The sequence below is a fragment of the Typopeltis vanoorti genome, chromosome 6 (genome assembly GCF_054136105.1).
Source record: "Typopeltis vanoorti isolate ZY-2024b chromosome 6, IOZ_Tvanoo_1.0, whole genome shotgun sequence".
Taxonomy (NCBI): domain Eukaryota; kingdom Metazoa; phylum Arthropoda; class Arachnida; order Uropygi; family Thelyphonidae; genus Typopeltis; species Typopeltis vanoorti.
The window spans coordinates 106,827,637-106,850,949 of record NC_143554.1 but is presented as its reverse complement, the minus strand read 5'-3'; the positions used below and the strand labels follow the sequence as shown (position 1 = coordinate 106,850,949).

The window sequence follows — 23,313 nt, the reverse complement described above, 5'->3', positions numbered from 1 at the left end:
GTTTGAATTCATTCATTGATACAAGGGTTTTTTAGAGGGGAGCAAAATTGATAGTGATCACATGATAGTCGAAAGCAGATTTAAATTCATAAAAAGAACCATATACTTCAAAAGAAAAATAAAGATAAACCAACCAACATCTAATAAACAGTTTAAAATTCATTTTCTAGAACAGGAGAGTATTAGAAACTTATATAAAAGCAGAATAAGAGATAAAATAAAACCAACCACAAACAATATTGAAACTGACTGGAAAAATATAAAGTAAACCATACTAAAAGCAGCAGAAGAAAGTTTAGGATACAAATCAAGGAAAAACATAAAATGGCTCAGAACTTGGAATGATGACTTAAAGGAATTAATCGAAATGGAAAAACGGGCTTTTAAAATCTACCTGCAAAGTAAAAACACTGCTGACTATATACAATATAAAAAATTATGGGCTGAAGCTTTCCAGAAGTATACACAGAGAAGATTGGAGTAAATATGTTAAATCATTAGAGCAGGATATCACTGGACCCCAAAGAATAGGTTTTAAAATTTTCAGGCAACTACAAATAGCAGAAAATGACCAATTAAGAAATAATCTAATTTCCAAAGAGGTTTGGATAGAAAACTAAAAATATTGTGGAATGAAAATCAAGAAATACAAACCAATGATAAAACTCACAAAATTGAAGATCTCAGTATACAAGAAAGTACAGAAGAAATAGTAATGGAAGAATTAAAAAACTCAAGAATAGAAAAAGCCCAGTCCTGGATGGAATATGCATTGAGCTCTTTAAATATGCAGACAGTAGCTTGAAAGAAAACCTACTTAAACTTTTCAATAATATCTGGAAATATCAAAAGATCCCTCAAAAAAAATGGGAAACTGGAAAGTAATAAATATTCACAAAAAAAAGGTCCCAAGGACAAATGTAGAAATTACAGAGGCATTTCTCTCTTAATAACAGCATCAAAACTATATGCAAACATCTTAAAGAACGGACTAAGTATACAGAAAATTATTTAGAAGAAGAAGAGTGTGGTTTTAGAAGAGGGAGAGGATGCACAGATGCCTCTTTCACAATGCAACACATCATAAAAAAAAAAAGAAAAGAATTTAACCTGCCCACTTTTCTTCTATTTATTGACTACGAAAAGGTGTATGATAACTTAAACAGAAATCTACTCTGGAAAATATTACAAGATGATAAAATACCTCCTAAATTAATTAAAGCAGTAAAATGTCTACAGAAATTTGCAGATGGAACATTATCAGAACCTATAACTAATAAATGGGGTGCTTAAGGGTCAAAGCTGTATAACTGAGAGGAGACCTCCACATAGCCTTTAAAGGAATGTGGAGAACTGACCAGGGCTTCTGACCTAATGTCCAATCCTCACCTTCTCATGGTGTACCCTGTTAGGTATCTACCTGGATACCAAATGAATGAGGATGGGCTGGCAATTTGGGATTTAGCCACCAAAATGGTATTCTTATTGGCTTAAACCCAATATTAAATGATGGTACAACATGATAAAATTTCATGCCCGCTGGGGCATCGCCCAGTTAAACAAGGGCCCCCCGTTGTTTTTGCCAGGGCGAACAGCAAAAAGTCAGCTACTGGAACAAATCCTAAAACAAACCCCAACTCAATATCACGAGAATTGAAGATCGGTACTATCAACATAAGAAACCTGAATGACAAAGAAATGGAGCTAGCTGAGGAATTAGATAAGTACCAGATCGACATAATACAGCTGACTGAAACAAAAAAGACCAAAACTGGTGAGCTCTTTCTGAACAATAAATACAAATGTTATATTCAGGCAATGACAATCAAGGAAAAGAAGGAGGAGCCATAGTATTCAACATGAAATACGAGGCTAATCTTCGTGAATGGCAGGCAATTTCAAGTAGAGTGATGTGGGCAAATATCAGAATGGGGAACTGGACAATGAGACTTATTTGTGACTGTGGTCTCACAGAAGGTTCTACTAAGGTAGAAGTGGATGAATTTTTTGAGGGTTTAGAAAAATCACCTGACACAATGAAAAAGGAAAAGTTGGTCCTTGTTGGGGATCTAAATAGCAGAGTAGGAAATAATTGTGAGACATATAAAAATATTTTGGGAAAATTTGGAGAAAAGAGCAAAGCTAATAATAATGGCAAATACTTGTTGGATTTCTGCTCAGGACATGGACTGGTTATTACTAACACCATATTCCAACATAAAAATGTGCACAAATTCAAATGAGAGAAGAGGCAAGGAATAAGAAAAGTCTCATTGACTATATTATTCTTGATAGTGATGTTTTTGCTCTGGTGCAGGACACTAAAGTGTACAGAGGATTTGAAATTGGAAGTGATCACTATTTAGTCTTGAGCAAGATAAAATGGAATTTCATATTGAAAAGAAAAACATGTAAGAAATTTTTAAAACAAAAGTTGAGCAGCTCTCAGATGTGAACTGTAGACTAAACTATACAAACATTATTCAAGAAAAAATGAAAACGTTTGAGAACAGGAATCAAACCTTGAGGATTCAGTGGCGAGCTCTGACGAAGACATTGATTGATTCTGCCAGAGAGGCATTTGGTGAGGTTGTCTGCAAGGATAGAAAAATGAGAACTCCACTGTGGACACAGGAAGTTAAAGAGGCGGTGAAGGAAAAGAAGAAAGCATATCAAAAGTTCCTGGCAAATAAGTCATCTTGTGCTCTTCGAGAATACAGAGACAAATGTAAGAAAGCTAAACACTGTGTAAAACTAGCTAAACAAAAGTCATGGGAGGACTTTGGCAAGAACATAGAAAATAAATATCAAGAAGGTGGCAAAATATTTTGGAGGTTGTTGAAGAAGCTTAGAAATGGAGGAAAGAGTACTGGAAAAGAAGTTAGAGATGATAAAGGTGACATGAAAACTGGAGAAAAAGATATCTTTGAAGTATGGAGTAATTACTTTGAGAAATTGCTAAATGAAACAAGCAATGTTAGCACAGTGAGAAAAAAATACTCAACAGGCATGCAGTCAGGAATACATATCCAGAAATGATCCAGAAAAGAATACATATTAGAAGGCCTGGAGAGAGGGACAAATTCCCGATAATTGGAGTGGAGCTCTCATAGCACATGTATATAAAAAGGGAAATAAAACTGAATGTGAGAATTACAGAGGTATTTCCCTACTGAGTGTTGATGGTAAGATATATGCAAGTATACTTGAGAAACGGTTGAGAAGAATTGTAGAAGAAAAGCTTGGTGAAGAACAAGCTGGATTCCGGCCAAATAGAGGCTGTCAGGATCAGATCTTCACTTTACGACAAATAGTGGAGAAATCATAGGAATATAACAAAGATCTCTATTTGAGTTTTGTCGATCTGGAAAAGGCATATGATAAGGTGCCACGAGAGAAGCTATTCAATATGCTACAGTTATATGGTGTCAATGGGGGCATTATATCAAGCAATACTTAAGTCTTTATTTGAGTTGTAAGTCAGCAGTTAGAATTGAAGGAAGTACAGGAAGATGGTTTAATGAACAAGTAAAATATTTCAGCTACTTAGGTACGATTTTTAGTGAAAACAGTAAATTAAATATGGAAATAGACAACAGAATCAACAAAGCTGGTATGGTAGGAAGTCAACTGAATAAATTTATATGGAATAAGAGAGAAATTAGTCAAAACACTAAGTTTGCTGTATACAAGACAGTGTTCAAACCAATTTTAACTTATGGATCTGAGAGCTGGGTCAGAAGTAAAACACCTGACCAAAGACTAGAGGATTCAGATATGAGAGTCCTGAGAAAGATTAGGGGCATGAGCAGATGGCATCAATAGTAATATCATATTAAAAGCGAGGATATTAGGAAAGAACTTGACATCGTCAGCATCCAGGAATGTGTTAGCAGAGCTAATCTCAGGTGGTATGGTCACTTATATAGAATGGGTGAGGAAAGATTAGCCAAACAAGTGTACTCTGCCAAGCTGGCAGGAAAAAGACTCAGAGGAAGACCAAAATATAGGTGGATTGATACGGTAAAAAGTGCCTTAGAAGATAGATATATAAATATAAGATCTGACAATGTTGTAGCTTTGACAGGTAACAGATTGATTTGGCAGAAAATTGTAGATAGGAAGTTAGTAATGATGGAAATTTTTCATGTAGTACTATTATATCCTGTACACCCCTTGAGGGTAAATGTCAGTAATTTGATGATGATAACTATAAATAAAGGAGTAATACAAGGTTGCGGCTTATCCCCAATCCTATTCAACATTTTTGTAAACAGAATCCTAAAAGAATGGAAAACAACTGTTCAAGATGGAATTAAACTAACAAATGATAAACAGCTAAATACAATACTTTATGCAGATGATCAAGTACTAATTTCATACCCGGAAGATAAACTCCAAATTGCAACTAACCATCTAAATGAAATAGGAAAGAAATTAAAAACGAAAATCTCTGAAACAAAAGCTATGGCAATGTGTGGAAACACCATTCAAAATGTCAAAATTATGCTTCACAATAAAATAATAGAACAAATTACAGAATTCAAATACTTAGGAAATATAATCTCGCAATACAATACTGATTCACAATTGGGAGCACAATTACAAATTTACTATAGAATGAATGCCATAATTAAAAGAAATTTTCGAAAACAAATGACTAAAAAACTCGATTAAGATTGCATGATATGACCTCTAAACCATTTCTCAAATTTGGAAGTGAAACCTGGATTCCAAAACAAAGAAACTTACAAAGATTGTAAGCAGCACAGTTGAAGTTTCCAAGACCTCTTCTGACACTTAAAAGAGTAGATTAGATTTAAAAAAAAAAAAAAAAAAAAAAAAAAAAAAAAAAAAAAAAAAAAACAGAAATGAGAGAACAATTTGATACAAAGAACATCTTATAAGAAATAGAAGAATATCAGCAAAATTGGCTACACCACATAAAAAGGATGAATAACAATAGGATTCCCAAACTAGCATATAAATATAAACACCTACAAGAAGAAGAGACTGCAGACATCCAAGACTAAGATGGAAAGACTAACTTCATCTGCAGAGCAGGAACAGGACATAAAAAAAAAAGCCTACACCTGAATTGCTCAGATGACGACTAACCACTTTTATATTATTATTATTATTATTATCAGATCTCAGTATGATTATTACCACAGTTTGCATTCATTCATGCTTCTTTTGTTACTCATTTATTACATATTCTGTACAACTTTGAGAGATACTGTCTTGTTCTTCTTCTTCTCTTCTATCTTCAAGATGAGTTGAGTCCCTCATGAATAAGGTCCTTTCACTGTTCTTTGTCCAGAGCAAGTTCTTTCATATGCCAACAACTTTGAAAATCCACTGCAGTTCTAAGGGCTTTATGTGCACTCAAATACCAGGCAAAGAATTCTCTGGTTCCATTGCACAGTGTGTGTCCATACCAATGGAGTTGATGCTTTTTAATTCTGTTAAGAAGTGTTGAGTTAGAGATATTCAAATCTTGCATCACTTGTGCATTAGTCTTATGTTCTGTTCAGTGAGGTCTGTATATTTTCCTGAAGCATTTCATTTTGAAAGCTAACAGTTTTCTCTCTGCTTCTCTTTGAAGGTTAAAGTTTCTGCCCTATAGAGAGCTGTTGGTAGTCTTATACTTTCGTATAATTTTATTTTTGAGTTGTAGGAATTTTGTTGTTTTTCCAAATTTTATTAAGTTCCTTCCTTCTGTATGTTGAAAAATTCCTCATTAATCTGTAATCTCCTATCTATAACTTTGACTTTCTCAGTTCATATCACTTCTATTTTATCCTGTTTATCCAACCAGCTAAATTATCTCTTTTCAGTTGTTCTCCCAACATTACAGTTATTGCTTTAATTACTTTCCTCTGGACTTTTTCCAGATCTGTTTCCCCCCCCCCCCCTCCCAGTCAAGCCTCTGTAGCTCAGTCAATATGGACAATGAACTTCAAACCCAAATTTTCCCAACCTTTGGTTGGAAAAATTTGGGCTTGAAGGAAGACATCACCAAACTAATGGAAAAAATCCGGTTTTGACTGTAACAAAATCACTAGATGCCACTGCTTCGGACCTATGAACAAATGGGACAACTTTCCCACAAATGGTGAAAGTAACCTGTGACACACTGGTAAGTGGATCAGAACTAATGGCAGCTGTGAACAACCTCAAAAGTTAGTTCTCCCCAATCATGTATATGAGTTGGCCTGACCTTACCTTTCAGATCCACTTTACCCAGTGTGAACAAGGCCAATGACTTCACAATCAACGGGAAGAAAAACAACAAACCAGTAATGAAAAAAAGTACATTGACTACAAAGGAGGATTTCTAGTGTGGAAACTAAGCAGTGTTAACAGCCAACTTGAAATCAAAGTACCGATGCTACATAAGGGGAGAGAGAGAGAGAGAGAGAGTGTGTGTGTGTGTGTGTGTGTGTGTGTGTGTGTGTGTGTGTGTGTGTGATCCACTCCATCAACAATAGACTCCATAGAGGCTTTCAGATCCACTTTACAAATATGTATGGTGTCTGTTTCACCCTCAACAGTTTACACTTCCAGTCTGCAAAATCCCACCTGCTTTTTCTGACAGAAACTTAAATTTCAGACTCTCCAAGCACTACTCAACTGAACTTCCCTAAATACATATCTTTGACTCCTTTGGGCTCAATGGTGGCATTTATGCATATGTTCACTCTGACAGACCATGCCAGAGAGCATTCAACTTAGACTCTCCTGATCATGATCTATTTTGACTGAAAATCTCTCTTCCAAATTCGTATGCTATTTATATCGCTCTCCCAAACAACAAACAAAGCAATGACATTGACAAACGAAACATTGACTACAAAGGAGGAATTCTAGTGTGGAAACTGAGCAGTGTTAACAGCCAACTTGAAATCAAAGTACCAGGGAATGTGTGTGTGTGTGTGTGTGTGTGTGTGTGTGTGTGTGTGTGTGTGACCCACTCCATCAACAATAGACAGAACTGGTCCAAATGCTCTAAACTGTGAATGTGGAAGTGGGTTCCAGACTATCAATCATATTGTACTTGAGTTGCCTATCTACTCATTTGCAGGCACTAAAGAGGACTTTTTTAAACTGACCCCAGAATCCCTGGAGTGGATCTGGGATTTAAGGATTAAGCTCTGATTCCTAACTCTTAATTTTTAATATTTAATCATTTAAACCTATTGTACCCCATTTAATATAATTTTTAAAATTGTTTTTATGTTGTTTTATGCAATATGTATGTAATATCCTGAGACCTGTACATCATACGCTAATAATAATCGCTCTCCCAGTGCCACCAACCACTCAGAACCCTTTGAATTCCCCTCTTTGTCGATGTCCACCTTCAATCCAAATTTTCTAGCAGTAAGGTTATCTTCCTTGGCAGTTTTAATTTATACACCCTCTGTGCAAAAGGAAACTGAACTTTTTGAAAATAGAATATACTAGTGGCGCCACCTGTTGTATCTTTTTGTTATCAAAAGCGGCAACCTTCATTAGTGTTGTGTCAACTGCTTATAACATTTGTTTCATTAGAAGCCGAGTTATAGTGCCTAGAGTGACAGTGTGTTTTGATGACCCATTGGAAAATGAGTTTCAAATAGAGCTGTGATTGACTTTTGTGTTAAACTTGGTAAAAGTTTTACCAAAATGCATCAAATGCTTCAAAAAGCATACGGTAATGAATGCTTATCCCGTACTCAAGTTTACGAGTGGTTTAAGCGATTTTGAAGTGGTTGTGAAATGCTTGAGGACGACGAAAAGCAGGACCATCCAAAAACTGGACTGAGTGAAGTTAACATCCAAAAAGTGTGTGATTTCATCAAAAAAAAACCTAAAATCGTCTGCGAGATTGATTGAAGATGAATTGGGAATTCCAAAATCAACTGTGCACAACATTTTGACCGAGAGTTTGTCGTAAATTGAATTCGCGATTTGTTCCCCACAAGTTGACTGACGACCAAAAAATGTATCGAATTGAATACTGCAAAGACCTCATTAAAAAAATGTTTGTAAGGACTCAAACTTCCTTGAAGTTTGAGTCCCTCTTGGAGTCGATTGCTACTGGTGATGAAACATGGTGTTTTGAGTATGAGCCCTAAACAAAGAGCCAGAGTACTGAGTGGAGATCACCAAAAGAGGGGCATCCAAAAAAAAAAAAAGTCGCTTGGAGAAGTCAAAAGTAAAGACAATGCTGATTTGTTTCTACAATTCCAAGGGCATTATCCACAAAGAATTTATTCCGCCTGGCCAAACTGTCAATGGCGAGTTTTGTTTTTAAGCGATTAATAGCAAGAATCCGTCGTGTACGGCATGAATATCATGATGCAAGCAGCTGACCGCTTTTGCATGATAATACACCATCTCATCGTTCGAACATTGCGAGACAGTTTTTGAGCAAAAACCAAGCTTGTGTGTTGGATCACTTGGCATATTCACCTGATTTAGCACCCTGTGACTTCTTTCTCTTCCCCCCGACTTCATTTGCTGATGAAAGGAAAGTGATATGACACCATTGAAAACGTTCAAGCGGCAGTAACCACGACCCTCAACAGTATCCCAAAAACCGCTATAAAAAAACTCATTTAACGAATTAATTGACTATGCTAAACACTGTATCAAAGCTGAGAGAGAGAGAGTATATTGATTGAAATAAATGATTTGAATATTAGAATTGGCCTGTGTTTTATTTTCTTTCAAAAGTTCGGTTTCTTTTTTGGACAGAGGCTGTACAATACCAACTGGCTTTCCTTCTTTAACTGCACAAACCAAGCAGGTAAAGATGCTGAGATGTTTGTCTTCACAAATGACTTTAAGCTAATTGTTCACATCCCACCAGAGTATCAAATAATCCAAACAAATCTCCAAACACTCTGGACCTATTCCTTACCAGTGAACCTTCCAAATACGCTGTTGCATTAAGAATACCCACCCGATAATGAGTTGGTCCACTTCTCTTTGCAATCACAGCTCATATATGCCCAGGAACAGATTCCCCGAGGTGTCGAACATCTTTCATGCACAAATTGACCTGTGTCCACTGCAGCAACTCTGTGATTTCATGCTCATTCTGTGGAGGAGAATCAGTAGTTCTCACACTGTTCTAGCATATCCCACACATGTTCAGTTGGGTTACTGTCATGTGAGTTTGAGAGACAAGGCAATGTGGTGAATTTGTTGTTGTGTTCCTCCAACCACTCATTAGTTGTACGAGCCCGATGACAATGTGCATTATCCTGTTAAAAGAATAGCATTGTGGTCAAGGTAGATCTCCTGCAGATATGGATGGAGATGGCGTGCTAGGAAAATTCTCCCCAGATTATAACACAACAACTTCCACGGGTCTGTTGAACCACAATTGTGCACCCTATCCTTGGTTGAACCACAACTGTGCAACCAGAGATAGGGCTTCATGCTGTTTATACCAATGAATTTAAAATACTGAAATCATTGAAGAATAATAACAATTTAATTATTATGAAGGCTGACAAGAGAAAGCCTATTGTTATTCAATATAGAAAAGAATAAGAGAGAAAAATGTCTATTACTTCAAGACTGTGTAGCTTATAGGCCCCTCACATCTGATCCTACCTGTAGTCAACTAAACAGACTAAATTATCTTATTGATAATGTTTCTACTTGGAATGAAGATCAATTTTATGGTCTTCCCAAAGTTCATAAACCAGGTATTCCATAAAGACTACTCGTAGACTGTATAGGATGTCCCAGTTATAAAATTTCTAAATTCTTGTGTAATTTATTTGCTGCTTCAACTAAAAGAATTGCTACTTATATAAAAATGCTTTGGGTTTTAAAAATAAAATTTCGGATCTTCATTTGGATGCTTCAGATAGTATTATTAGTTTAGATGTTGTATCCTTATTTACTAATGTTCCTTTAGCTGACAGCATTTAATTACTTAAACAAGAATTTCCTTCAGATATTGATTTTGTAATGCATTCTGGTTATTTCTCCTTTAAAAACAAGTTATATCAACAAATCAAAGGAACAGCAATGGGCAATCCTATTTCTCCTGCTATTGCCAACTTCTTCATGGAACACTTTGAACAACTTCTTTTTAATAACATTTCCTAGAACTACTCACTGGTTCAGATATGTGGATGATATTTTTGCAATTTGGAATGGCTCTTCCTCTGAGTTGCAGCAGTTTCTTTCTAAATTAAATGCATTTCATTCCAGGGTCAAATTCTCCTAAGAAGAAGTAAATAAGCAGTTGGCCTTTTTATTCTTCTAATTTTTTCTTTCTTTATTCTTTTTTTTTCTTTATTTATTCTTTTAATTCTTCATCAACCAGATGGTAGCCTACATTTCTCAGTTTTTTGGAAGAAGACTCATACAGGCTGTTATATCCATGCTGAATCCCATCACCATCCCAGTCAAAGGCTGGAACTATTAAAACATTGGTACATCATACCCACTCTTTATGTTCTTCAGATTTACAGAAAGAATTACAACATGTTAATTCTGCCTTTTTATTTAATGGTTTTAAGGATTCTTTCATCAGAAGAGCCTTTAACAGTTATGGTATCGCTACCTCTTCAAATATAGAAGAAATAACTTGCATTCTTATTGCTTATGTGCATGTGAATGCATAGCGAAACTTTATTTCACTCTCCTTATTTCACTTCAAAAGGGACAGACGTAAAATGGTTTACGTCTGTCCCTTTTGTGAGAAGGAGTTCTTTTTAAATCAGTTAATCTTCCCTAACTTTATATTTTCTTAATATATTAGGAAATTTACTAACCTCTTTAGTTATCTTACATTAGCTGCTTAAGTGGCACTTTTTAGAATTGTCTGTTAATGTTTTTTGTGATCTTGTACTGACGATGCCTATGATACTTAGGCAAAAATTCTACACTAATAAAATATTTTATGTGAGTTTTCCTCCAGTGTTATATATTTATTTTAAATATGCCAACTCACAGTATTTCATTATTGAAACCAAACCTTCTTAATACCTGTGTTCAAAGCCTCACTTACTTTTCCTGGATTCTTTCATCAGAACCTTTAACAGTTATGGTATCGCTACCTCTTCAAATATAGAAGAAATAACTTGCATTCTTATCGCTTATGTGCATGTGAATACATAGCGAAACTTTATTTCACTCTCCTTATTTCACTTCAAAAGGGACAGACGTAAAATGGTTTATGTCTGTCCCTTTTGTGAGAAGAAGTTCTTTTTAAATTAGTTAATCTTTCCTAACTTTATATTTTCTTAATATATATATATATATATATATATATTTTTTTTTTTTTTAAATAAGTTAGGAAATTTACTAATCTCTTTAGTTATCTTACATTAGCTGCTTAAGTGGCACTTTTTAGAATTGTCTGTTAATGCTTGTCATTTTGTGATCTTGTACTGACAATACCTATGATACTTAGGCAAAAATTCTACACTAATAAAATATTTTACATGAGTTTTCCTCCGGTGTTATATATTTATTTTAAATATGCCTACTCACAGTATTTCATTATTGAAACCAAACCTTCTTAATACCTGTGTTGTTCAAAGCCTCACTTACTTTTCCTGACAGAAATACAAATTTCTATTCACCCCCCCCCCCCCGAGCACTGCTCACCTCAACTTTCCCAGTTACGCACTCTGCCTCAAAGGTGGGGTTTGTGCTGCATATGCAAAGGTGGTGTTTGTTCTGCATATGTTTGCTTATGCAAAGAGTGTCCAATCTGGAATCTCCTGAAATCTCTGTACCCCATTTCATCAAATTCATTTGCTGTCTCAACCACTCCCCTAATGCCACGAACCATTTGCAACTTCTTTTTTTAATTTCCTTTCCTTAAAAGTTGATATTCTTCTATCCATCTTTCCTAACAGTGAGGTCATTTTCCTTGAAGACTTTAATATTCATAACACCATGTAGCTCTCCTACTCAAATTACACAGATTAAGCAGATAGAGAGGCTGAGTCATTTGCCCTCACTAACAACCTTACACATGCTTATCTGAATACTAGACAACCCCAATCACTCTCCAAAAACCTTAGACCACTTCCGTTAATGTAGTCTCTTCCATAGGTAGCTTAGACCACAATCTCATGCTGATCTCTTCTCCTATGAAACAACATGAACATAATCACTCACATCATGCATTGTATGACATTACAAGAAAGTGGGATGATCTGTACAACTACTATGCCACATTTCCTTGGATGAATTATTGCTTCCAGCAATTTAATCCAAACCTATATGCTGAACGTAATAGTGAAATAATCCTTATTGGCATGGAAGCATTTATTTCCCATTCCATCCCTTTCTCAACCAAGGCTTAGAAAGGGGACGGGAACTTAAAGTAGAGTTGGACAGAAGCTGCAACCAATGGCTTTGACCAGAGACCAGAATGCATGGTTGCTGTGCAGGCAGGATGAAAGATTCCTGCTTTTATTCCTGTGCCAGAATATAAGAGAAGAATTGAGCATACTGTAACTGGCTTGCATCTAAAAGTCCATCCACCTATGCTAAAGCCTAGAACAGTTGCAAGAAAACTATAACTTTGAAAGAGCTAAAAGCAGGAATCTTTCATCCTGCCTGTACAGCAGCCATGCATTCTGGTCTCTGGTCAAAGCCATTGGTTGAAGCTTCTGCCCAACTCTGCTCCCACCACTAGCTTCCTACTTCTCCTCCAATTCTTGTATTGCTGATTTTGGTAAATGTCTCCAAACTATCTCGTGCACTCTATACTCAATTCCCAGTGTGTCCTTTTGCCAAAAACAGATGAGAAGAATTTTGCTAAAATTGGATGCCAAAACATCTCCTGGTCCTGATGGCATTCCTCCAATTGTCCTAAAGGCCTGTGCTCCAGAGTTGACTCCTTCTGCTGTCACATTTTTATACTCTTTTCCACCAGTATCTGTCCCAGTATGGAAATTAGTTCATATTTAATCTGTTTCTAAAAAAGGGAGCCAAATCAATATCCTCAAACTACATTCCAGTTTCTTTTACTCCAGTTCTTTCCAAAGTAATGGAAAGAGCTATCACCTCTCAACTGCATTGCTATCTTGAAGAGTCTCAGCTAATAAATGACCACCAATATGGGTCCTGTCAGTCAACAAGTAATTTACTCACTTATGTCACCTACATCTGGACAAATACCACGGAAAAGTTTGGCAAGTCACAAGTGGTTGTCCTTGATATCTCCAAGGTCTTCAACTGAGTCTGGCACAAAGGCCTGTTAAGCAAACTGCCATCATTTGGTCTCTCCCCTGACTTTTGCACTTGGACTGCCAAATTTCTGACTGGATGCTCACTTCAGGTGATGATGGATGTTTACTTATCTTCTAAGTAAACATCCTTGTGAAATCCACAGATTTCACAAGGCTCTGTACTCTCATTCACCCTATTCCTTCTATATATAAATTATGTACTCTAGCAGACCACCAACTCCCATACATAGTTTTGCTGATGACAGCACATTGCATTCCTCCTTTTCATTTGACAAATCCAGCAATGCACAAATCACTACAATCTCCACAGCCCTAGCCACTAACCACCTTAAATAAAGATCTCCAAAACATTAATATAAATATAAACATTAATATAAACATATTACAAATATTGCCTGCTCTGCTTCCAAAAAAATTAGGTTTTCTTTATCAAAACATTACTTTATTTAAGGTGGAATTAAAGTAATGTTTTGATAAAGAAAACCTAATTTTTTTGGAAGCAGAGCAGGCAATATTTGTAATATGTTTGTACCAAGCAAGATTTAAGGTTAGTGCTATCCCAAGAAGATAAATCTTATCAAGCATGAGGATTTGAGTGTTGTCAAAAATAAGGCTGGAAAAGAAGGGTTCTTTTTTAATGTTTTTTAATTTTTTACATATTACAAATATTGCCTGCTCTGCTTCCAAAAAAATTAGGTTTTCTTTATCAAAACATTACTTTAATTCCAAACAACTCCTAATTTTATACAAATCACAGATCTGTCTGACATCAAAACATTAATAAGTGGGTTTGGATAATCTGGTCAATTTCAATACAAGCAAAACACAACTCTGTCTTATATCAGAAAAAAAAGAACCCTTCTTTTCCAGCCTTATTTTTGACAACACTCAAATCCTCATGCTTGATAAGATTTATCTTCTTGGGATAGCACTAACCTTAAATCTTGCTTGGTACAAACATATTACAAATATTGCCTGCTCTGCTTCCAAAAAAATTAGGTTTTCTTTATCAAAACATTACTTTAATTCCAAACAACTCCTAATTTTATACAAATCACAGATCTGTCTGACCAGTGAATATTGTTCCCACATCAGGTGTGGTACACCCCCCCCCAAGCTCCCTAAAGCTGGACTCTGTACAGAAAGGGACAGTTGGACCGATCAATGATTGTCATTCGTTGATATACTTCACTCACTTATATACAAACACTTAGTTTCTGCTGCTTGCATCTTCTATAAATACTTCTACTGCCACTGTTTATCAGAATTAGCATCAGTAATACCTCTACTCTTTGTCATATCAGTTCAAACATGTGCAACAACTAACCAAACCCCCCACAGCATCTCCAAACTCACAGAACAAATTTCCCCTCCTCATTCATCCCTTCCACTGCTGCCCTCTGGAACAGTCTGCCAACTTATGTTTCCCATGGTATAAAATCCACAGTTTTTCAAGATAAATGTAAGCAAGTTCCTTCTTGCCCATCCACAGTACTAGCATACTATAGATTAATCAACCTTTCGTGGATGGATATCGCATAAAAAAATTAATAATAATAATAAAAGATCTAGAAACAATGCATGTTACAATGTAAAAGGTACCTTCTAGGGACTGGATAAAAATGAAATTAAATATGGTCTTAGAATGACTGCCTCCCAGATCATTGACAAATTAATGCAGCTACACTTATTGAAGGAGTGTTTAGTAACTGATCCCAATTTTTCAAAAATAGTCTCTCTGAGACATATAGCAACTTCTGTCTATCTAGTACAGTTTGTCCTCTTCCGTTTAATTATTTGTGAAGGAATATCCAGAGCATAGTCTGCCAGTCCTGACTTGCCATTCAGATGATTAGGGATGTGGTTTTTTATATTTTTACATTATCTTGAAGATCTGTGTCATTTTCTTGAATGTCTAGTTCTATATAAGGTTCATTTTTCCTGCAACTTAGTCTACTTCTATTAATATCTGAAGCTGACCCTTAGGAGAGAGAGAGAGAGAGAGAGAGAGAGAGAAGATTGCCCCAACTCTGTGTGTTTTGAAGATGCCTTACTGTAAGGATGGGTGATATGACAGCTGCTTGTGAAAGTAAGTACCTTCCAGTGTGTGTGTGGGTGGATGTGCATTTTTCCTATAAAGAGAAAAGGGAAATGAATCATTTGGTAGTTGTATAACTAGTATATCTAGTAAGAGAAGACAGTTATTATTTTCTATTTCAATAGTAAAGTGTATTTTGGGTGTTTGGTGTTTAAATTTACTAAATATGTATATCTAATGTGTCTAGGGGGAGACCTGACTCCCACCAGGTGCGTCCCTCGGGTGGCAGATGAGGGAAACCCCAACATGTTGCTCCGAATAAAGAATAAGGAGTCGCGGACCAAAGGATGCAGCAGAGGAGTGACAAGCTGGCTGCATTATTCTGCCATTCAACCCTATGAATCGGGAGTCTCCACTGTGTCAAGAGAATGTTACTGCGTCCGAGGAAACCGACGCGACTGATCCTAGATCACAGGGAGCAGTCGAGAAGTTTAGTATGTGGTCAGCCAATAGAGTTTCACATCTTGTAACCTTAAATATAAGGACACTGTTAAAACCTGGGAAAATAAATTTGATGGAAAAAGAACTTGCTAGGATTAAATGGGACATTTTAGGTTTGGCTGAAACCCATTGGACAGGAGAAGGAGTTATAAATCTAAATTCAGGAAAACTATTCTACTCAGGCAGAGAGGACAATATATAGAGAAGGAGTCGCCATTTTAGTGAATAATAGTCTACAAAATGCAGTCATGGCCATAGAACCACATGGCCCAAGAATGAGCACTATCAGATTAAAAGGTAAAGAAAAAAATGTTCACTTTACAATTATTCAAATCTACGCCCCCGACCAGTCACATGAAGATGAAGAAATCGATACCTTTTATGATAAGTTGCAAGATCTAATAGACAAGACCAATAAGAAAGATATATTAATAGTGATGGGAGATTTTAATGCCAAAATTGGGAAGTTCACCCCAGTCATGGAGGATGTTATGGGCAGGTTCGGAGTTGATAACAGAAATGAAAGAGGTGAAAGAATTTTATAAAGCAAATAATCTATTTATCTGTAACACCCTTTTTTTTTTCCATAGACCTTCCCACAAATATACATGGACCTCATCAGATGGTACAACAAAGAACTGTATTGATTACATTCTAATCAAACGCAATTGGAAATCATCAGCACAAAATGTTAGAACTTTAAAAACTCCAGTCTTCGACACTGACCATGAACTGCTAGCAGCAAAAATTAAACTAAAATTCAAGTATCGTAAATCACGAGCTCCTATCAATAAAGTGGACCTGTTAAAACCGAAAGAGAAATCTATGCAAGATAATTATCAGGCACTAATAGGAAATGAGTTTAGAAGATTATCCTATGACAATATAGAAAATACATGGAATCAAGGTAAAAATATTGTTATAAGTACTGCAAGAAGAATACTTGGTACAACATCAAGACCAAATCATGAATGGATAACCCCTGAAATTTTAAATACTTTAGAAGAAAAAAGAACAGCAAAGCATATATTAATATAAAAAATACAGAAGAAAATAAACAACATTATAAGAATCTTAAAAACAAAATTGATAAAATGTGCATATCTGCCAAAAATAACTGGTTGGAGGAAAAAGCAAAACTCTGCAAAGAAGCTAATAAAAGAAATGATAATAAAACGGTATACAAATTATCAAAGAATTAACTAAGATCTATAAAGATAAACCATTAACAATGAAAGATAAAAACAATCTAGAAACTGGGTCAGTACAAAATATTAAAATAATTTGGAAGGACTACTATCAAACATTATTTCAAAAAGAACAGGAGGAGGAAAGTATAACAGAAAAGATGATATATGAAAAGGCACCACCCATAACCTCAACAGAAATTATAAATGCAATAAACCAAATGAAACTTTCAAAAGCTACGGATAAAGATGAAATATCTATGGAAATATGGTGGCAAGGAAGCCATTAATTTCTTAATGAATTTATTTAATCAAATTCTTTATACTGGAGTAATTCCAACCTGGAAAACAGGAATTATTATACCAATTCACAAAAAAGGAGACAAAAGAATATGTGAAAATTACAGATCCTTAACACTCTTAAGTCATAGTTATAAACTATTCATTCGAATTATACAAAAGAGAACACAGGTGCTTACAGAAAAAATCATAGAGGAAAACCAAGCAGGATTCAGGCCACATAGATCCACTGTAGACCATATCTTCACCATTAATAATATAGCAGAAAAATATTGGGAATACAATCTGCCTAGTAAGCCTTTGATTCAGTTAATAGAAACAAATTGATTACTATCCTAAAAAACGTAAAAATGGATTCTGATATTTTAACATTTATTACAAATTATTATGGAGACACCAAAGCTTTTGTTAAAACAAACAATATTAAAACCGAGAATTTCAGAGTCTAGAAAGGTGTAATGCAGGAATGCCCTCTCTCACCTCAACTCTTTATCCTCTTCCTAGAAGAAGTCTGTAAAACCATAGCCGATGAACCAGGTGTAAAAATCAATGGTACCAACATTAATCACATAAAATACGCAGATGATATCATTATTTTAGCAGATTCTAAACCACAGCTAGAAAAAACTATTAATATTTTAAATGACTCTTGTAAAACTTATGGTATGAAAATAAATCTTCATAAAACAAAAATAATGAAGATAGGTAGAGAAGAAGAAAATATTTCTATAAATCTTGAAAATCACCTGCTGGAACAAGTTAATAAATATGTTTATCTTGGCAGTCTTATATCTAGTAACCTCAACAATATGGAAACAGTAAAACACAGGCTAAACCTAGGTTGGACCAACATGAATAAACTAAACAAAATATGGAAAAATAAAAAAATCCCAACGAGTCTAAAACTATAATTATATAAAACAGTTATTATCCCAATGGCTACTTATGCTTCAGAAGCCTGGAGATTAACTCAACAATCAATCAAGAAACTTCAAGCAATTGAAATGAAATGCCTCAGAAAAATTAATAATGCAAAATTAATAACACCCACAAAATAACAGGTGCAACACAAGACTAATGATCAAGTCAGAACAGATTTAGACTTCCCAGATAATATAATAGACACAATCATTAAGCATCAACTGAGATGGTTTGGTCATATTCAGAGAATGGCCCCTCATAGACTCCCATATTTAGCTCTGAATGGATATATCGGAAGAAAAAGACCTAGAGGCAGACCAAGAAGTACTTGGATAAAGTTGCTGAAAGAACATTCACATCTACCTAGCTATAGAGTCATGATTGAAATGGCTAAAGATCACGATAAGTGGAGAACCTTTCTTCTTAGTGGACTCATCCCGTTACCAATCGGATGAGATGAGATGATGAATGTGTCTAGGCCATGAAGTCAGATATCAAACACATCATCTACACTTCTTGGAAAGAAGTCAACGGACACCCCATGGGTGAGGTGCATCGTGCCATGTAACAGGTTCACCAAATGATTCATTATTGACAAATTGGGCCATTCCAGGCCAACAATCAGTGATCGATACCATACTGAGATGGAAGCGCAGGGAATCAACTATAAGTGCTACCAACAGTGGACGACCTACTACACTCACCAAATGTGAGTGTAGTATTCTGTAAGTAAAAACTGTCATTTGTTGGCCAACACATTGAATGCAGAGTTCCGGGCATTGACTGGAATTGACATGGATCTGTACAAAAACATTCAGAATTGAAGCTCACAACATGGGTTTAAAGAGCATGTACAATGGGAAGTGCAAACTTGGAAAGCTGTGTTATGGAATGATGAATTGTGCTACACTCTCTACTGAGTAGATGGACATTGGCCTTATACCTCTGTTTGTGGTGCCACAAACGTTGAACTCCGAAAGGTATCATTCTGGATAGTGCAATGCTCCCTACTTTATGCCTTTTTTTTTATGGAACTAGCTGTTGTCTCTTTTAGCAAGATAATGCACCTGTGTGATTTGTGAACATGAACATCACAGCAGGTGACTGGCCTCCAAGTCTTGCTCTCAACCCTCTTGAACAACTGTGGGATGAATTGGAGCATCAGGTGAGGTCAAGATCCATTCCCATAACAGTCCAGGATCTCATTATGTGCCTACAGGAAGAATGGTCCAACATTCTCAATATATCCTATGGGACTGCTGCAGTCATTGCAGCAAAAGGTTGTCCTACATCTTATTAAGGTGGGCACCATGGCTGTTTGTTCCTTGCACTATGTTGTCCATTAGCTTTTTTTTTTTTCCCAAGCAGTGTATATAGCATAGCCAGACTGTTGGTTTATGTGTAACAAGACTGTTGAGTGTTGGTTTTTTTTTATGAATTTCATATAGCCAAGGAATTCTTTGCATTTATGCATAAATTAGATAATGCATAAGCACTTATGCAATATCTAGATTTATACATAACTAGATAAACTTCAGATTAGGACCTCGCATTACAAGAAGCCCCTGCCTCAGTATAGGTAACCTAAAATTTACTCAGTAGAGGGTAGGCTCTTCAAAGTTATAGCTTAAGAGCCAACACAATCTTAAATCCAGCTCTACATATAGAAATTGGCTAGAGTGGGTAGAAAGAGGGAACCAATTGTGTTCCCATCTAGCTGTTTGCATACTTTTCCTTTTTATGAAACATTTTTCATGGAAAGGAAAGTATGGCTGCATTAATTTACAAAAGGTCTGGGAGACTCTGAGATCACATTTAGACTGACTTTCCTGAATTAACTGCATTTTTATACCCCTACAGGGCATCTTGATAGGAAATAAGTTTCTTTTCAGTTATGATTTGAATTATTTCTACAACAGTCTAATTGAGTGCTGTGTATTGTACCACTGTTGTAATTTGTGTTTAGAAGATGCTGGTTTGAAATCTTTCAAAATATTAGTTGTTTGTACCTCAAAGTTTATGAAAGAATGATTATTTTTGCAACAGGTGGGGAAACTTAAGTGTTGGCAGTCATTGATTTCAAGTTTTGTGGTATTTACAACACCAAAGGAACAAAGTAAATAAACAAGAAATTTATTTATTCAGTTGCTAATATTTCCCTAATTTAATTAACATCTTATGAGCATGTTTGTCACTGTACACAAACACTGATAATTCAGTTATTAGTGGGAATAGTTTGAAATTGTAAAACACAACAACTAAAGACCTAATTAGGTGCCTTCTACTATTGGAGAAAAGGAAGTTTATAGATGTTAAGTTTCCAGTAGTTTAAAATGACTGTCAACTAGCCATTATATTGTATTATGGTTTCAGCTACTGTTTTGAGATAACTATTATCACATTAACATTATCTTCTATGTTTCCTTTATGTTCAGGTTATCTGCAGGAGCATATATATATATATATATACGTGCTATATTTATATTCAGAAACAGTTAGCACTATACTTTTGTAGGATATGTAATGTCTGATACTAATTAATCTGCATAGCCTGATTGGAAGGTTGCATATAATTTGGTATACTCCTCCTTCCACTTTCTCACCCTCTCATATTACAAGATACGTGTGTGTATAATCTTCTGTACATAGTTGAAACTAGATACGCACACAATGAATATTAGAAAAGGGGAACACAAAAACGATATCTATTTAATCCAGCATGGATAAATAGGCCTTTCTGATCGTGATTTGTAATTGGAAATGCCCACAGCACTTGCACCAAACAAGAATGTAGGACAAAGGAAAATATAATGATTTGTGGAACTGTCATCAAACAGACAAACCTAGACAAGAATAATGATCTCAAAATTCCAAAAAAAAAAAAAAAAAAAAAAGCTCTGTTGACCACTTAAAATTTGGTCAGCAGAGTTACATGCCTGACAATGCTGCTCATCCTCAGGTAGCCTGGAATACCTCACTAATCTTAGACTTGTACAGCTTTACAAACAAAATATTATGATCACATCACGACTGTTGGGTACTTGAAATTTAACATGGTTTCATCAGTATAGAAATATTGATGCAATCATGATAGTGATCATACCTAGCTACTCCCCTAATCATGCTGTATGCATGATCATAAAGTGGTGGTTATTTCATAAGTGGTGGCTTGAATTCGTAATCAGACATAAACTCAGGTATAAGGTACAAAACATGTTTATTGGAAAAGCATAAAACATTTACAGTTAAGAAAATTCAAATACTCAATAGAACAAAACTCACTCTAAGTTAAGGTTCATACTAAATCACAAAAATGAATTTGAGTAAGCTGCATCCTTCAGTTATGAAAAGATAAGATTAAGTGTAAGTATAACACTACTAGGATATAATTCCTTTCACAAGTTATTCACAAAACACGTATCGAACACTTTCATTAATACTCTTCAATAACCATCGTAATTCTAAATTCCATTAGTCAAGCCTAGCCATTCTCAATCGAAATACTGCCTATCAACAATTCTTCTTTGTTCCAAGTGATCTTAACTAATTCAATCAAATTCTCACTTAAAACTTCTCTATTAGTGTCCTTAGTTTACAGTACACACAAATTTCTTATTCTTCTAAGCGATTTTTAATATAGAATGAAATTCTTTACATTACCAGATCCTTTCTGATTTCATGTTGCCATCTCATGTAGATCTGGATTACTTTACTGTATAGTTATCGGCTGTCTTTGCGCCTGGCGATGCACTACACTTTCCTTTGAATCATTTCCGGACTGTGGCGTGCTGTCTACCGCTCCACTGGGACTTTATTCGAAGGCTCGATTCTGCATAGGCCATCGTAACATGATCAGCTTCGCTTGGAAATCCTCAAGCGTTCTCAAGAATAGCCCTCGTCGTCCGACATCACTGTAGTTGACCTGCCACTCTCTCTCACGAATCTCCTGACAAAACCTCCTAAAACTGGAATCCAGGAACCGAAGAAGAAAAAAAGCCACCGTAATATGGCGCACATCGTCTTTTATTCACCCTTTCAGGCGCCCTCTATTCGATGTGTTTTTTACCCACGAACTCCATCGTTCATGCCCCTTGGGTGATCCTACACGCTCCCTAATCTGTTAGGTTACCCTATTCCAGGTAGTTGTTCTGACGTCACTTTCCGTGTAGGTACAGCCTCCATCGCTACGCTCGACTCTTACAGATTATACACGATTATTCCGGATTACTACTTATTATCTTTCTGGAAATTTCATAATGTACATTAAGCTGTCTATACTTAGACAGCTTAATGAGATTTACAAATAACTTAACAATTCCCTTACATAATTCTTACTATTTTGACACAAAATTCTCTGCTTCTCATTTCAGTTATACAGGAATAAATTTCAATATATGGCATATATGGACTACACATTATCACATAACATAAAGAAATCTTTCATAATTATTAGCTGATGTGCAGGTATCTCCTTAATTAGTAATATTTATCATGTTAAATCCTGAATAAAGAATTTACTTGTAAAGTTCCCCATTCAGGATCTAACGATGGCTTTGGAAATAAGTATAAAATAAACATTTAACTGTTCCAATTAATTAAAAAGCATTCCAATTTATTAGTAATTAATAATGATGCTCATGCTGAATATTAAAAGAAAAATAAACACAGCTTGTGAACAAAAATTTTGAGTCTGTAGTGAGGTGCTCAGACTGTTTAAAGCTGGGACTTTTACTGAAGTCCCAGCTTTACTACAACAAAGTATTACAATAAATTATTACAACAAGTTATTACAACAAATCCTCTGTAATAACCTCAGAATGAGATGAGCTGCTATAAGCATTATGGCAGCTAAATTAGAAGTATATGTATTTTGTTGTTGGATATGTGTGTGTATATAAATTTTTTTATTTAAATTAATCTCTGATACTGGCTGATATATTCTCTAGTCTGTAATGTATGCTTTGTTTGCTTCATGGAACATTGCAACCTCCATTGCTAAATCTCTCATATGTACTTTATAAATACAAATAAATAATTAAAATAAACATTCAGCTATGCATTCATGTAATGCTGCAAAATTTTATTTATCTCTCATGTGAACTTTATCAGTGCATAAAAATAACTATAAAATAAACATTTAATT

The 23,313-nt window shown here is 35.3% G+C and overlaps 1 protein-coding gene across 3 annotated transcripts in view; it reads left to right on the top strand.

Moving 5' to 3' along the window:
- LOC150105778 (H(+)/Cl(-) exchange transporter 4-like) overlaps nucleotides 1-23,313 on the top strand; it is a 425,804-nt gene that overhangs the window by 335,839 nt on the left and 66,652 nt on the right. The window lies entirely within an intron of this gene.